This window comes from Chlorocebus sabaeus, chromosome 10 (assembly GCF_047675955.1).
Source record: "Chlorocebus sabaeus isolate Y175 chromosome 10, mChlSab1.0.hap1, whole genome shotgun sequence".
Lineage (NCBI taxonomy): Eukaryota > Metazoa > Chordata > Mammalia > Primates > Cercopithecidae > Chlorocebus > Chlorocebus sabaeus.
In genome coordinates this window covers 81,425,623-81,443,404 of record NC_132913.1, presented here as the reverse complement: position 1 = coordinate 81,443,404, position 17,782 = coordinate 81,425,623, and positions in this window count along the sequence as shown.

Sequence of the window (17,782 nt, the reverse complement as noted above, 5' to 3'; positions counted from 1 at the left end):
CCTGTTCCTGCTTTCTTTTTTCCTTTTTTCCTCCCTTCCTTCCTGTTTTCCTACCTTTCTTCCTTCTTTTTGTGTCTTTTTAATATTAGTTTGAAGCCTTCATTAAAAGTTCATTGACAATCTTGAGCTCTCCATGCAGACATAAGAGTGTGATACAAAATAACCATTTTAGGTGCTGTGCATACATGTGGTTATTAGCTGCTGACTGTGAGAAAACATTTTAATTGGTCCATTTTCAAGGCATGATATTCTAAGTACTGACAGCCAGCCTGAAGATGCAACAAAATGCATGGCCCATGCACCTAGAAAGTTATGATAAGCAAACAGAATGTAGAACAGTGGTTAGCCCACTGAAGGGAAGAAAGTTTCGTTATTGAGAAATCAAAACTTAAGTAGGGGAAGGGGACCAGGTTATAACCTTATAAGGGGGATAATAAAACTTAGCCAACGTCCAAGGAGATTGTAACCCCACAGTACTTGACCAGTGAGGAACTGGGGGAGGGACATGTGTGCTAGGAGACAAATTACCTGCTATAACTGCCCCGGGTGTGTGTGCCTACCAGATACCAGACACCTGATCTCGCAGGACCGCCATTAAAAGTCTCACTTCTACTGTTCTTTGTGTCTCCAAGTCAATTCTTTGTGTTTGGAAGGGTGAATGTATTTCTCACAAACCTGAGACCCCACCGGGATCTCTGTATCTGTGTTGAGTGGGACTCTGGCCAAGAAGGGAGATGCTTCCCAACTGATTTTAGTGGCCCGCTTTGCCAGCTCTCCACAGAGGCCATAGACAAACCTGAGACTGTTTTTCAGGAGGTAGCAGAAATGACAAAGGAAGAAAAGCATGCCCCATGGCAACAAGGCCACCTCAAGCAAGAGCCAAGGTAGGAAAATTGGACTATAAGTACTGTCTTGGTGGGTGGGCATTTTCTGAGGTTGAGGGTTTGTGACTGAGATGTATCCTAGATAGGTCACCCATGCGGAGTCCCAATCCACAGTCCCATTCTCCCATGAGGGAAATGGCCAGAGACAGATGATGCAATTGTTGGGGTGTCCAAGAAACCTCCAGTAGCGGGGACTGAGTACACAGGGAAAAGTTCAGACACAGAGACTGACCCAAAATGGGAAACAGAAATTCTAGGCCTAGAGTACTAAGGAAAGAGGAAGCCAAAGAGACTCTCTCTGACATTCCCCAAGATAGTCCTTAGGGGAGAATGCTGTAGTTTGGAGGAACAACCCGTGAACCAGGGATAAGGAAAAGCAAAAGACAATAAAATATTGCTGTTCTATCTGTCCCAAAGTCCCCATTTGTAAGCTTTCGGTCTTTTGGCCTAAGTTTGGCCAGATGAGGATTGGGTGTGCCAAGCTCTAATTCTCTATGTGAATGATAAAACCCATCCCCAAAAGAAGACGCCAAAGAACCTAGTAAAAAAATCCCTTTCCCAGGGAAAAGCCCTGGGACCCCCTGTCATGCTTGCCTCTCCATACACCTCACAAAATAGAGGACAGGAAGATCAAGGGGAAGCAAGGGGTTTAGAGGAAGAAAGACCCAAAGACCATGGGGAAGCCAAACCATCTGCTCTTTTAAACCCTTATCCAAATTTAAGAAAATAATTTGAACAACGTTAGAGAGATGTTGTGAACTTCCTTACCCCTTGCACACAGCAGGCATCTAACATGTTCCTCTTTAGGGAAGTTCCCATGGGACAGGGAGGTATTGATTTTGTAAATGCTCCTCTTACAACTACTGAAGTTAGAAATATCAAGAAGGAAATAAAACCACTCCTAGAAGATCCTCTCAGTTTAGCAGACCAACTGCACTAATTCCTAGGACCCAGCTTTTATGCCTGGTCTGAAATGATGTCTATCATGAATATCCTGTTCACAGGATAATAAAGGTGAATAATTAGGAGAGTGGCCATGACCACCTGGGAGAGGCAATGCCCTCCGGAGCAAGGAGTCTTGCCAGCCAAACAAAAATTTCCAAATGTGAATTAAAAATGGGATAATAATGCTCCAGGGACAAAGCCCAAATGCAAGACCTCAGGAACTAATAATTAAAGGGATTAAAGAGTCTACTCCTAGGACACAAAATGTCTCAAAGACATTCAAGATACAACAAGAAAAAGAGGAAACTCCTTTTGTATTCCTGCATTTCTGCAGATACTCAGAGATCAGATGAGAAAACACTAGATTAGATCTGGAGGACCCAGTAGGGCGAGGCCTTTTGAAGGTTAACTTTGAGCTGGCCTAACATTACAAAAAATTACAAAAAATTGATGGATGGAACGAAAAATCAATTGACGAATTACTGAGGGAAACTCAAAAGGTCTTTGTAAGGAGAGAGAAAGAGAATCAGAAAAAAAAAATGGCTAAAATCATTGTTTACACTGTGGAAGAGGTAGGCAGAAAAAGGTTAGATCAAGATCCCCTTTAAGGAGACAAGGGAATGATAGATTTTGACACAGAGAAAGAAGGGAAATGCAGGGACAAACACCTAAGACTATGAGTGGATGTTACAAGTGTGGAAAGCCAGGACATTTTAAGAGAGAATTTTCTGAATGGGAAAAAGAAGAAAAGGTGATACCCCTCATGACCATTGATGAAGACTAGTATGGTCAGGGGTTTCTTCTAAGTAGGTCCCACCAGGAATCTTTGATAAATTTGAAGGTGGGACCTAAGGGAGAAGAAGTGACATTTTTGGTTGATATTGAGGTGGCTCACGCCTCCCTAATTCACCAACCAAGGGGTACACAACTCTCTAAGGAAAAATTGGCAGTATCAGGAGTAAAAGGGATTACACATTCTGATGTTCAAAAAATGTTAATTAGATTGTCACCAGAACAAATTGAGATATATATTCCTGAAGCAGGAACTAACCTCCTTGGAGGGGACCTGATTGTGAGATTGGGTTTAGGATTAGGAATAGAGGAAGGACAAACACAAGTAATGATAGCCCTTAACACAGAAGGAGGAAAGAAAAATTAATTCCCTTGTGTGGGTTAGGGAAGGCAACAGGGGAGGGTTAAAAATCACACACTTACAGATTGAGCTAAAACAACCAGGAGAAGTAGCTTGCAGAAAACAATATTCTATTTCTATTTAAGGGAGAAAATGTCTCCAACTGGTAATAGAGGAATTGATTAAAGATGGACTATTAGAACCCTGCATGTCACCGTACAATATTCCAATTCTTCAAGTCAAAAAGCCTGTGTTATTTCATACAGATTGGTGCAAGATCTAAAGGCTATAAATCAAATCATTCAGACCCAACACCCTGTGGTGCTTAACCCCTACACCCTTGTTAGTTAGATAACCTATGAGTGGGTCTGTGTGGTGGACCTAAAAGATGCATTCTGGGCATATCTCCTAGACTTTAGGAATATAGGCCTCTTAGACTTCGAATGGGAAAATCTTGTAACTGGGAGAAAACAACAGTACCACTGGAATGTGCTGCCACAAGGCTTCATGGAAGCCCCAAACGTATTTGGTCAAATATTAGAAAAAGTCCTGGAGGTATTCCAACCGTCCAGGGAAACCCAATTGTTACAATATGTAGATGATCTTCTAACTTCTGGGAAGAGAAGGGCCAAGGTATCAGAAACCACCATAAGCTTGCTTATTTTCATAGGTGAAAGAGGATTGTGAGTCTCTAAGAACAAATAGCAATTTGTAGAAAAAGAAGTTAAATATTTAAGGCACCTTATTAGTGAAGGGAAGCAGAAAATAAGCCCAGAGAGAATATCAGAAATAGTGGGTCTGCCATTGCCTAAGACAAAGAGAGAACTCCAAAAATGTTTAGGTTTAACTGGCTACTGTAGGTTATGGATTGACTCATATGCTGAAAAGACAAAGATTCTGTATCTCAAGTTACAAGAAGAGGAACTTGATCCCTTCCAATGGTCCCAAGAGGCAATTCAGGCAGTGAAAGAGATAAAGCAGGCCCTCATTATAGCCCCAGTCTCATCCCTCCCACCTTTAGGGAAACTATTCCATCTGTTTGTAACAGTAGACCGGGGTGTGGTCCTTGGGGGGCTCACTCAAACCTGGGGAGGGAAGAGACAACCTGTTGCTTTTGTTTCCAAGCTTCTTGATCCTGTCTCTCAAGGATGACCTGAATGTGTGCAAGCAGTAGCTGCTGGTACAGGAGAGTTGAAAGCTAACATTTGGTGGGGCCCTAATAGTAAGCACCCCACATCAAGTCAGGAATATATTAAATCAAAAAGCTGGGAGATGGTTAATGGATTATTGGATTCCAAAATATTAAGCCACGTTACTAGAAAAAGATGGTTTGGTCTTAATCACAAATACTTGCCTGAATCCAGCCAATTTCCTATGGAAAGGAGATGAGAACAAAGAGACATTAGATCATAACTGCTTGGATGTCATAGAATACCAAACCAAAGTTAGAACAACCTTAAGGAAGCTCCACTCCATGATAGGATAAGGCTGTTTGTAGATGGGTCATCCTGAGTGATACATGGCAAGAGGCATAATTATTATGCTGTCATTTATGGAAATGAACAATCCTTATATGAGAAAGGTAGATTACCTAATGGCTGGTCGGTCCAGACCTGTGAATTATATGCTCTTAACCAGGCCCTAAAACTCCTTCAAGGCCAGGAAGGTGTAATATGTACTGATTCTAAATATGCCTATGGGCTGGCACATACTTTTGGAAAAATTGGAACAGAGCAGGGCCTAATAAATAGCAGGGGGAAATAATTGGTACACAAGGAACTGCTTTTAGAAAGCCTCCTGCTTCCAGCCAAGGTAGCCATAGTTTATGTAAATGGTCATAAGAAAGGGAATACTATAGAAGCTGTAGGAAACAGACTTGCAGATGAAACTGCTAAGAAAGCCTCCCTGCAGGAAGAAATTATACTATTTAGCCTGATCCCAGACATCTCTAAGGTAGTATTAAGGCCCTAGTTTACCAGCGAGGAGAAGGAAGAATTAGACAGGATAGGGGTCACTCAAACTGAAGATGGGAAATGGGTACTACCTGATGGGAGAGAAATGATAAGTAAACCCCTGATGAGAGAACTAATTTCTATATTACACAAATGAAGTCACTGGGGATCCCAGACTCTGTGTGATGCAATACTTAAGAATTATGGTTGTACAGGGATTTATACCCTTGCTAAACAAGTATGTGGAAGTTGTGCAACTTGTCAAAGGATAAACAAAAAGGTGATTAGAAAACAGGCCACAGGAGGAAGACCTCCCAGACTAAGACCATTTCAAAGTATTCAGTGGATTTCACAGAAATGCCCAAAGGAGGGAGACTAAAGTATTTACTGGTGATCATAGATCACCTCTCTGACTGGGTAGAAGTCTTTCCCCTTCCAAGAGCCACCACTGGGAAGGTGGTCAAAATAATATTAAAATAGAATGTACCTAGATTTGACCTGATGGAAAATATTGACTCAGATAATGGGAGCCACTTTATCTCAAGGGTGTTAAGGGGAATTATGGAAGATTTACAAATTAGATGCTATTATCACATGCTTTGGAATCCTCCTTCCTCTGGAAATGTAGAAAGAATGAATCATTTTCAAAAAGCATATCACCAAACTAATCTTAGAAACTAAAATGCCTTGGGCCAAATTTCTCCCAATAGCACCCCTTTGGACAAGGGCAGCCTTAAGAAAAGACTTGGGATTGTCCCCCTATGAGTTATTATGTGGGCTCTCATATTTGGGCAGAGCTACAAATCTCCTTACTATGGAAAACAAGGATCATTTCTTAAGAAACTATATACTTGTCATGTCCTCCACCCTACTATCCATTAGATTAAAAAGACTTCTGACTCAAACTCTGCCTCTTCAATTCACAGTTCACCATTTCCAGCCTGGTGACTTGGTGCTGATTAAGACTTAGAAAGAGGATGAGCTCCACCCAAGCACCACCACTGAGATGGCCATCCAAATAGCTGAACAGGGATGGATTCACTATATTAGAGTCAAGGGACAGATAAAAGAGATCCCGGGAGGGAGGGAAAAAGACCAGTGGAAAGTGCACGAGTCACCTAAGGAACTCTTAACGTTAATTCTGAGAAAAATCTAAAAAGAAAACATGGGCTGGTCCCATTTCCGGAAGTTAATATGGCTAGGATGGGGTACCATATGAAGAACAGAAGGTCAAAATGGAAACCGGTGGGGTCTCCTCCCTAACCAATCAGGTTGGTAATTAATGTAACCAAGATGGTAGCAGCCCAGATTATAAGATGTGATGCTTGCCAGGTCTTACCTTGTGAGAATTTAGAAAATCAAAGGCAGCTCTCACAGGTAGATAAGTATCTTTGCTCTGAATCAGATACAAGTTACAGTAGGGCATCACCCTGCCCCAGCGGGGATAATGTATGGTGGACTACCCAACTTCAGGGTTGGACAGTAAACATGGGGTGGGTAACTCCAAGCTGGAGATCCTTGAAGAATACACTACATCTGTCCAAGGGGTCCCCATCAAATAATTGCTAGAATTTAGAATGGAGTCCTATACTCATTGCTGTTGACTATCTAGCCATTCTAGACCAAGAACCAAAAGTAGCATCTCAGGTATATGGCTTAGGGGCAGATATCACAGGGAAAGACCCCTCCACCTGCCCCCAGGGTAATTTGTTCTCAAAGAATCAAGAACTCAACTTCCCATTTTCCTGGGACTACTCCAACTCCAGACCCTAAAAAATGCTTTAGTCCACCAAATAATGACCCTTAAAGAGTAGAAACAACTGAGGTAAAGGATTTAAGGCAACGCTTAGAAATTGAGAAAGGGTACAGAGATGTGAGTGCCTGGGTTGAATGGGTCAAATTTTTGGTGCAAGCCCCCAGCAAGAGTAACTGTTACATGTGTGCTGGGGACAACCTTGGCACAGATGGTTTCATTTCCCCTAGGATGGGATACCAATCCTGAAGAATGCCTTGCATATTGGCTCTATACCAGGACAACGATTCATGGGGAAATGAGACTTGTAAGAGTCTGTCATTGCTCTTTCCTGCATTGCAGAGGTCAGATCACAGAGCAATGCCCTTGTTCTCCATAGGGAATATGAACCACTCCTCTTGCCTCTCTAAGCAGGGGGCAGAGTTCAATAAGCCGATGGGAGAACTCTTGACTTGTACCCACATCCTAAACATCACTAGTGAGTCAGGCAATGGCAATTACTCTGCTCTCCACATACCCCAGGCTGATACCTGGTGGTACTGTGGGAAAAGAAACTTCATAACCTGTCGCCATTCAACTGGACTGGGACTTGGGCTTTACTCCAATTGGCCATTCCCTTCACCCTGACATTCCATAAGATACATGAAAATACACATGGACATAAAAACCAAAGAGATTTGACAAATTCTTTTGATTCCAATATATATGTTGACTCAATAGGAGTTCCTAGGGGAGTGCCTAATAAATTTAAGGCCTGCAACCAAACAGCTGCTGGGTTTGAGTCAGCACGCTTCTGGTGGTTAACTATTAATAGCATGTGGATTGCATTTACTATATCTATTATAATTAACAGAGATTCATCAATTATACTCAGGATTCCCTGGAAGAGGTGGCTAGTCAGTTAGATGCCACCAGCCAAATGGCCTGGGAAAACAGGCTTGTGCTAGACATAATACTAGCAGAAAAAGGGGCATATGTGTTATGCTGGGTGGAAAATTGTGTACTTTCACTCCCAGCTATACTGCTCCACATGGGACCATGACAAAAGCATTAAAAGGACCAACAACTCTAGCCAACGAACTGGCAGAAAATGCTGGAATTGATGACCCATTTACGAGTTGGCTAAAAGGTTGGTTTGGAAAATGAAAAGACATAATAGCTTCAATCCTTACATCCCTCATAATAGTGGCAGGAGTCATAACATCAGGGGGATGTGGTATTATCCCTTGTGTGAGGTGGCTAGCACAGAGATTAATTGAAACAGCTATTAATAAAAAATGCCCATAATTTACCAGCAAAATAATCTGCTACTATTAGAAACCTAATTAAATTCACTCTTCTATGAAAAAGAAAGTAAAATACTTCCAGAGCAATTCAAAGACCAAAAGGGTTTAGATGAAAATCAGACCAAAGGAAGTAAATAGAAAAGAGGAGGAAATTTGTAAGAAAACATTTTAAATAGTCCATTTTCGAAGTAGGATAAATCTAAGTACTGGCATCCAGCCTGCAGATGTGACAAACTGCATGGCTTGTGCATCTAGAAAGTTATGAAAGGTGAATAGAATGTAGAGGAGGGATCAGCCCATAAAAGGGAAGTAAGTTTTGTTATTGGGAAATAAAAACTTAAGTGGGGAAAGGGACTAGGGTATAACCTTATAAGGGAGATAATAAAACTTAGGTGATATCCGGGAAGATTGTAACCCCATACGCTCAACCAATAAGGAACTGGGGGAGGGACTTGCATGTAGGAGATAAATTACCTGTTTTAACTGCCCCAGGTGTGCTTGCCTACCAGACACCCAGTCTTACAAGACCACCATTAAAAGTCTCACTTCCACTGTTCTTCATGTCTCCAAGTCCATTCTTTGGGTTCAGATAGGTCAATGTGTTTCTCACACTTACCATCAGAGAAAATGATATAACTTGGTCATTAAATTGGAAAAACAAAAATTGTACTATTCTCTTAATTCCTGTATCTCGGGCTAGTAAGACTTAGAGAAATTTTACAAATCTCCTACCTCTTTCTGCATGACAGCATTCCAAGGGTCTAACAAGGAAAGAAGCTCAAAAGTATCATAATGGGTGAGCTGGATTTATAATTTATGGAATAATTTATAAAATGTACTGAAGAAACTGAAGACTGTGAAACAGAAATGTATGCTCTTTTTCAGGAAACATATGCAAAAACCTGAATTATTGTTTATAAGAATTTAAAAATTGTGACTGATGTAAATCTCCATTAATAAGGAATTAAAAAATAAATTATTGAAAAATAATGTGACAAAATATTATGTGATAATTAAAAACAATTAGCTAGATCTTTATGTATAAACCTACATAGATTTCCAAAACAAAAGGTAAGTTGAGAAATGATGTACACAGTTTGATATAATTTATATAATTTTAAAAAATAAAGTCTGACAATTATTTATGGTTGCAGATATACATATGTGTATTCATAGAACATACACATAAATGTACCTAGCAAACATATATTTGTCAATGCATGTCACATACATTTATATGTCTCCATAAACTATGTATATATGCATAAACAACTACAAATATCTCTCTGTGTGTGTGTGTGTGAGAGAGAGAGAGAGAGAGAGAGGGAGAGAGAGACTATTAAAATTAAAATAGAAAAATACATGTCAATTATGGAGGCTTCTTATGAAAATGAAATTGTACTGTGGAAAAAAACACAAATAAATCTCAATTTATCTGTAATTCTATTTTGCTTTATAATATGTTCTTATGCAAAAATGACTTCAGGTTAACATTTGTTACTTCAGGGTGGTAGCCACACTAATTTTTTTTTGTAATATTATGTGTTGGACTTTTGCTTTTAAAACTTTTTCAATATAATAATGATAAACTCTTTACAAAAGCAGTGTAATATGGCAGAAAAATGTGACCAGCGGATATGGTAACTCAAGGCATAGCCTGTACGTGGGCATCTAGATAGGTGGGTAATAGGGGGCTTTTTATTCCTACCAAACTAGGTATAACTCCACAAATTTTTGAATATATGGTTTAAAAAAAATCACTAAGGATTAATAGTAATTAAATAAAAACAATGACAATTTTATTAAACTTGACTTAATCAAATTAGATTTAATGAAATTAAATTTAAATTATAGATTTTAATTAATATTGATTAAATAAAAATTTTTATTTGTCATTCATTCATACTTATTTTACAATTTTAAACGTGTATAAAAATGTAGAAAACTTTCTCATTTTAGCCCTCTGAGGATTCTTGTCTCTCAGTGGCTAGATACTTCCCCCTAGGGTAAAAAATGGAATGAATCTTCATCTTATTTGGTCAATCACTTTACCCTAGAATTTGGAGTTTTGTGAAATAAGCAATATGCTCTGATTCTTCACCAAAACTTTAAAATATCTAAGTCATATCTTAAACGCATGTGGTAAAGTCATGCACAGGTTTGAATGATAGTATTTAGAAACCCTTTGAAAATATTTTTTTAAAAATCTAATTCATATATTTTTCTTTCTTTCTTGATTTTATTTTATTTTTTCTTTTCTTTTCTTTCTTTCTTTTTTTTTTTTTTTTTTTTTTTTGAGACAGAGTCTCATTATGTCTCCCAGGCCGGAATGGTGAGATCTTAGCTCACTGAAGCTTCCGCCTGCCGGTTCAAGTGATTCTTCTGTCTCAGCCTCCCGAGTAGCTGAGACTACAGGCACACACCACCACGCCTGATTAATTTTTGTATTTTTAGTAGAGACGGGATTTCATCACGTTGGCCAGACTTGTCTTGAACTCCTGACCTCAGGCGATCTGCCCACCCCAGCCTCCCCAAGTACTGGGACTGCAGGCATGAGCCATTGCGTCCACCAATTCTTATGTTTTTCTAAGGAGCAGTGTGGCAGTTAACACATTCAATTTCTCTACATTTGAGATTGAGTTTTTTTCTAATGTTTTTCATGTGACTAATTAGAAAGACATCCAATCATATTTTCTTCCTCATCTATTTACAAAAACAAACAAAACAAAACAAAAAACAACAAAAACTGTACTATGAGAGACCACAACCATGCATTTTAAATAGTATCCTTTTATTCATGTGCTACACTTCAAAAACAGTACTGGTGCAGTTAAAAAATAGACATAATTCAATACAATGATAATTTTCCAAGTGACTACTTGCAGTATGCATATATTTTAATGTATGATATATTTTAATAAAATATATCAGATGATCTCTGTCTGTTCCTTACATACTGAGTTAATAAAGTTTACCTAAGATACTTCACAGGCAAAACCAAAGAAATCTTGAAGAGCCAGCTTTATATATTGCCATAATCTTTTAAGAACCATTAATATTAAACATTAATGGCATTTTTATCAATTTTATTACCTGAGGTTATAGACTTCCTCCAAAGTAACTTTCCTATTAACTGTGTTCATCTCCTCTGTGTCTTAAGGGAGCCATAATCAAGTACTAGTCTATTAACATGTTTTAAGTGGTTAGGTATCTATAACCCAGGTGATTAAGTCATATGTTAAAAATTTACAGAGCCAAGACTCAATTCAACAAATGATTAAACAATTGTAAATACACATGCACCCAACATCCAAGTACACAAATATATAAATACTATTAGAACTAAAGGGACAGATAGATTCCAAAATAATTGGGTACCACCCCACTTTCAGCAGTTACACCAGTGATAACATATAGTAAGGACTGCAACTTGGGCAAAAGAAGTAGGGAAAAATGTATTACTAGTAGAATCAAGTAAACTTGATGACTGATTGAATGAGATAAGGAGTAATCAAATACATGCAAGGTTTATAAAGGAAAATGTACATTATTACAAAAGTCTATTATATCCTGATAAAATATAGAGGAACATGTTAATGTTATTTCCTATATTTTCCATAACAATGTAGATAAAATGTAACACTGTACCAGTTTTCTTTCCATTATGTACAATATTATTATAAACACATTATAGTTCTTCTTCTTAATTATAATATTAAGCTTCTTTGTTTTTTTAATTGAGAAATTCACCTAGTCAATTCATTTGTATTGGCTCATGTATGTAATTGTATATTAATTATTTCTGAGAGGTTATTTTGTATGGTACTTTTTCTTAATTCTTTAAAGAAAAAAATTTGGATAAAATTACCCACAAAGACATTACATGAGAATCAGCATTCTTCTCTAATATGAAACACTTATATATGTGTAAATGATTATATAATAAAAAAACTTAAAATTAAAAATTAGAGAAAAAGCTTTTATGTAGAGGCATAACTCATTTTGTTGTGCTTCACATAATTGTGCTTTACAGCTAAGTGCTTTTTATAAAGTGCATTTGTGGAAACTCTGAAGCCAATAAGTCTATCAGTGTCATTTTCCAACAGCATATGCTCATTTCATGTCTCTGTGTCATATTTTAGTAATACTCATAACATTTCAAATTGTATTATTATTATTATTATTATTATTGAGAGAGGAGGTAGTTAGAGGATGGCTAGGCAGATAGAGAGAGAGAGTCTTGGGAGAGGAAAAACACCAGTGGGACCATACCCTCACTGCCCTGCAGTTAGTTGTAATAAATGTGATTAAGAAATTCCTCTAATGCCAGAATGTTTGCTCAGAAGGGACTGTCCCAACCTAGGCACAGGTGCAATAAATCAACTTAAATGTCCCTGACTTAAGCCAGATCATTATAATATCATTAACATGATATTAGCATTGTGGTTTTAGCCACCACCCCCACCCTGACATGGGTTTCACTTAGGCACTCAAGGGTAATAACCAAGAAGTAGCTATCACCAACCCCAGGCATGTGCAGATGCAACACCCACAGTGGGGAATGTTATCCCCCTCCTTAGGGTGGAACCCACAGAAGACTTCCTTGACTTTGCCACATAAAAGACTCAGAACTCAGCCCCATATCTGGCAACCCTCTATGGCTCCCCTCTCACTGCTGAGAGTTTTTCTGTTGCTTAATAAACGCTACTCTGCATTTCTCACTCTCCAGTGTCCCTGTGCCTTATTCTTCTTGGTTGAGGGACAAGAACTCACAGCTAGCTGAACTAAGGAGTAAGGAAGTGCAACATTATCTGTTATGGTGATCCGTGGTTAGTGATCTTTGATGTTACTATTGCAGTTGTTTTGGGGTACTCTGAATTATGCCCATATATTTGAAAGCAAACTATATTAATAAATGTTGTGTATGTGTGTTGATTGTTCCATGGACCAGTCATATTCTTGTCTCTCTCCCTTTCCTCAGGCTTTCTTATTCCCTGAGACACAACAATATTAAAATTAGGCCAATTAATAACCATAAAATGGCCACTAATTATTCAAGTGAAGAGTCACATGTCTCTCACTTCAAATCAAAAGATACATATGGCAAAACTTAGTAGAAAGACATGTTAAAAGCCAAAATAGATTGAAGGGTAAGCCTCTTGCACCACTTACTCAAGTGGTGTATGCAAAGGGGAAGTTATTAAAGGAAATTAAAAGTGCCACTCCAGTGAACACACAAATGATAAGAAAGTGAAGCAGTCTTATTGCTGACATGGAGAATGTTAAAATCACAACATTCCCTTAAGTCAAAACCTAATCCAAAGTAAGATCCTAACTCTCTTTAATTCTATGAAGGCTGAGAAGTAAAGAAACCACAGAAGTAAAGTTCGAAGCTAGCAGAGCTTGGTTCATGACATTTAAGGAAAAAATCCATATCCATAATAAAGAAGTGCAATGTGAAGCTGCAAGTACTGATGTAGAAGCTGTAGCAAGTTATCTAGAAGATTTAACTAAAATCACTGATTAAAGAGGCTAAACAAAATAACAAATTTTTATTGAAGACAAAACGGCCTGATATTGGGAGCTGAGATAGCTGACTAGATGCAGCCAGGAAGTCCATCACCTACCAAGAGACCAGATCATCAAGAAGACTGGCACACTCTGAACAGATCTTTGAAAGAAAGGCATTGAGAGTGGACAGAGGCAAGATGCAGACTCTGGGCTGAAGACAGGGGAAGCTGGGAAGGAGTGAGATAAATAGTCCAGGAGTGGCCAATCCTTGGCACTGGCCTCTGAAATCTTGACTGGAGGAGGCCCCACAACACCCACAGACATTTAAACTGACAGGGAGTGATTTTTGGAGAGGTCACAGGGAAAGGTCTGTAGCCTGTTTAGAGCCCAGAGGATTTGGCACAGAAATGGCTATCATGGGAGCATGGCCAGGAACACCCATCCCCCAGGGCTCATCATGCTCCTCCAGATGGCATTAGACTTTGTTTACTGTTGCATCTGAACAGAGCAGGGCTATCTTGCCCATGGTACACAGTCAATCTTATATAAATGCCCCCTTGTTTGCCAGACTCTCCTGTGGTCCTTGCCTGACCAGGCCTACTTTCAGTGTAGCCTTGGATGCCCAAACAGGATGCTTCTGGCAGCTGCTGCCACAGATCCTTTGCTGGCAGACCATGTCACATCGTCAGAGAGTTCCAGCAGGTGATTCCCCCATCAAGTGTGCACATCCACCCACAGCATCCCTAACTGCAGCCTCCCCCCACTGCTTTGCTGATGTGCACTTGCCTGCAGCCCTCCATTGTTTTATCAGCACACGTGCATCCTGCTGACCCCCCAGCCCCATCAGCAACCTGCCCCTGCAGGAATACCAATACCCCACCCACACTGACACATGCATATACCTCACAGTGCTGCTGCTTTTGCCAGCATGCATGCATGGACACCCCATTCTGCCTCCACTGACACCCTGGCCCACTGCCCCACATGCACTCTGCTGTGCCGCTGCTGCTGCTTGCACCTTGTGTAAGTGCAGACCCCACGGCCACCACATCAGCACATTGGCCAGGAGCTCCTGTAAAAGTGCTGTAGCCAGTAGATTTGGAACACCTATGCCCCTCCAGCAGAGCAGCTGCTTAACCTAGAAGGACCATAAAAAAAAGCAGTGAGCCAGGTACCAACCCTCCAGGATTAGAGCAGGCAGGCCTGAAGTTCTGAACTGAGGTTTTTGAGAGTTGACAACGTGCTAGTAGCCCTCACTCTCAGCACCTCTTTGACCTCGGCATCCACTCTGGTGGCACTTGAGGAGCCTTCAGCCCACTGCAGCACTGTGGGAGCCCCTCTCTGGGCTGGCTGAGGCCAAAGCCGCCTCCCTCTGCTTGCGGGGAGGTGTGGAAGGAGAGGCACGGGCTGGAACCTGGCTGCAGGTGGTGCTCGCAGGCCAGTGCCAGTTCTGGCAGGCTTGGACCTGGGCTCGGGCTCGGAGGGCTGCACACTGAGTAGACGGCTGGCGCTGCCGGCCCAGGGCAGTGAGGGGCTTAGCACCTGGGCCAGCAGCTGTGGTTGCCTGGGTCCCCCAGCAGTGCCCACCCACTGGCACTGCACTGAAATTCACGCTAGGTTTAGCTGCCTCCCCACAGGGCAGGGCTCAGGACCTACTGTCCGCCATGTCTGAGCTCCCCCACTGCAGTGGGCATCGGCCCCTGCTCCCTGGTGCAGGGTCCCATCGACTCAGGAGGGCTGAGGAGTGCAGGCAAGGCTCAGGACTGGCGGGCAGCTCCACCTGCCACCCCGTTCAGGATCCACTAGGTGAAGCCAGCTGGGCTCCTAAGCCGGATAGGGACTTGGAGAACTTTTATATCTAGCCAGAGGATTGTATGTGCACCAATCAACACTCTGTGTCTAGCTAATCTGGTGGGGACTTGGAGAACTTTTCTGTCTAGAGGATCATAAATACACCAATCAGCACTCTGTGTCTAGCTCAGGGTTTGTAAATACACCAATCAGCACTCTGTGTCTAGCTCAAGGTTTGTAAATACACCAATTGGTACTCTGTATCTAGCTAACTCTGTATCTAGCTAACCTAGTGGGGACTTGGAGAACTTTTCTGTCTAGCACTCTGTCTAGCTCAAGGATTGTAAACGCACCAATCAGCACTCTGTGTCTAGCTCAAGGATTGTAAATGCACCAATCAGCACTCTGTCCAAAACAGACCAATCAGCTCTCTGTAAAATAGACCAATCAGCTCTCTGTAAAATGGACCAATCAACAGGATGTGAGTGGGGTCAGATAAAGAAATAAAAGCAGGCTGCCCCAGCCAGTCAGCTGTAACCGGCTGGGGTCTCCTTCCACACTGTGGAAGCTTTGTTCTTTTGCTCTTTGCAGTAAGTCTTGCAGCTGCTCACTCTTTGGGTCCACGCTGCCTTTATGAGCTGTAACACTCACTGCCAAGGTCTACAGCTTCACTCCTGAAGCCAGTGAGACCAGGAACCCACCGAGAAGGAGGAACAAACTCCGGACACACCATCTTTAAGAACTGTAACACTCACCGGGAGGATCTGCGGCTTCATTCCTGAAGTCAGTGAGACCAAGAACCCACCAATTCCAGACACACTTTGACCCCTGAAATTTTTCAGAAATGAAGTGAGTCAGCTGAAACCACGTTATACCACACTCAAACCATTAAGGTCATCAAATAATATAAAATATATTTTTTAAAAATGATCAAAGTGACAGAAACTTCACAGATTAAAGGAACATCAAACCATATAAGTGAGAAAGAATCAGTATAAGAACTCTGGCAACTCAAAAAGACAGGCTGTCACCTTACCTCCAAACAGCTGCACTAGTGTCCCAGCAATGGTACATAAACAGGGTGAAATGGCTGAAATGACAGACTTGTAAATTAGAATCTGGATAGGAATGAAGAACATTAAGATTCAGGAGACAGTTGAAATGCAATCCAGGGAATCTAAGGAATTCAATAAAACAATACTAGAGCTGAGAGGCAAAATAGCCATTCTAAGAACCAACTGAACTAAGGTAGATGAAAAACTCACCACATGAATTTTAAAATACAATCAGAAGTATTAACAGTGGAATAGACTAAGCTGAGGAAAGAATCTCAGAGCTCAAAGACCAGTTATTCAAATTAACTCAGTCCAATAAATATAAAGAAAAAAGAATTACAAATGAAGACCTCTGAGAAACATGGGATTATGTAAAGAGAATAAATCTACAATTTATTGGCATCCCTGAAAGAGAGGGAAAGAATGTAAGCAGCTTGGAAAACATAATTGAGGATATCATTCAAAAAAATTTTCACAACCTCACTAGAGATCTTCATTCAAATATCGGAAATACAGAGAAACCCTCTATGATACCATACGAGATGACCATCCCCAAGATATATAGTCATCAGATTCTCCAATGTCAACATGAAAGAAAAATTATTAAAGTCAGCAAAAGGGAAGGGGCAGGTCACCTACAAAGGAAATCCCATTAGGCTGAGAGTGTACCTTTCAGCGGAACCCTACAAACAAGAAGAGACTGGGGACCTATTTTCAGCATTCTTAAAATAAATTCCAAACAAGAATTTCATCTTTAGCAAAACTAAGCTTCAAAAGGGAGGGAGAAATAAATTTCAAAAAAGCAAATGCTAAGGGAATTTATTACCACCAAATCTGCCTTAAAAGAGGTCCTTAAGGGAGTGTTGAGCATGGTAACAAAAGACCATTACTGGTCACCACAAAAATAAATTTAAGACAACTACAAAATCAAGTCTTCATAGCAAACAGCTAACAACATGATGACAGAATCAAATCAATACATATCAATATTAACCTTAAATGTAAACAGGTTAAATGCTCCCACTTAAATGGCACAAAATGGCAAATTGAATAAATACTCAAGATCCACTGTATGCAGTCTTCGAAAGACTTATCTCACATGCAGTGACACGCATAGTCTCAAAGTAAAGAGATGGAGAAAATATGCCAAGCAAATAGAATAAGGAAAAAAAATCAGGGGTTGCTATTCTAATGTCAGACAAAACAGACTTTAAACCAACTATAATCAAAAAAGACAAAGAAGGGCATTACATAAAGGTAAAGGGTTAAACTCAACAAGAAGACCTAACTATTCTACATATATATGCAACCAACAAAGAAGCACCCAGATTCATAAAGGAAGTTTCTAAACACCTACAAAGAGACTTAGATTTTCACACGATAATAGTGAGAGACTTACACACATCACTGTCAGTATTAGGCAGATCATCCAGTCAGGAAACTAACAAAGATGTCTGGAACCTGAACTCGACA